A 749-nucleotide genomic window follows, 5' to 3' on the forward strand; every position below is an offset into this window, starting at 1 on the left:
TAATCTCATGTTAACCATATGTATATCCATATATATATCGTCATGTCGTTTTTACAAGTTTTAACGTTCGTGAATCGCCGGTCAACTTGGGTGGTCAATTGTCTATATGACACATATTTCAATTAATCAAGTCTTAACAAGTTTGATTGCTTAACATGTTGGAAATATTTAATCATGTAAATACCAATCTCAATTAATATATATAAACATGGAAAAGTTCGGGTCACTACAAGCGAAGGGTGTACATCATAGCATATTAGTGATATGAATTAACCAAGTAGTACATACTAGTTGAGATTCTCACGTAATTGCTTAGTACGACAAGATTTATTATTGTTCCAAATCATATATATAAGGTATACATATATAATTCTTCATGAAGAATGAGTCAATACATCTTAACTCTTTATTGCTAATATTCCTTGGTATCTATGGGGCGTATCATGTTGATGTTTGAGGTACTGAGTGTGTTGTTGAGATGGGGGATTCAAATGTTGTTGTTGATGAAGCTGATGCTGTTAGTGGTGATGTTGATGGTACTGATGGTACTGGTGGTGATGCTGGTTATGCTGCTGGTGCTGCTTCTGGTGTTCGTAGGTTTCGCACTAGATTTTCCAGAGCCACTACTCGAGCGCGAAGCTCGTTGACTTCTTCTATTATTCCGGGATGATTGGTGGTTGGAACAAGGGGGTGAATAAGATCTAGAATCTTTGATATTATATATTCGTGACGGGATACCCTGGAAAGAA

The sequence above is a fragment of the Rutidosis leptorrhynchoides genome, chromosome 11 (genome assembly GCF_046630445.1).
Source record: "Rutidosis leptorrhynchoides isolate AG116_Rl617_1_P2 chromosome 11, CSIRO_AGI_Rlap_v1, whole genome shotgun sequence".
Lineage (NCBI taxonomy): Eukaryota > Viridiplantae > Streptophyta > Magnoliopsida > Asterales > Asteraceae > Rutidosis > Rutidosis leptorrhynchoides.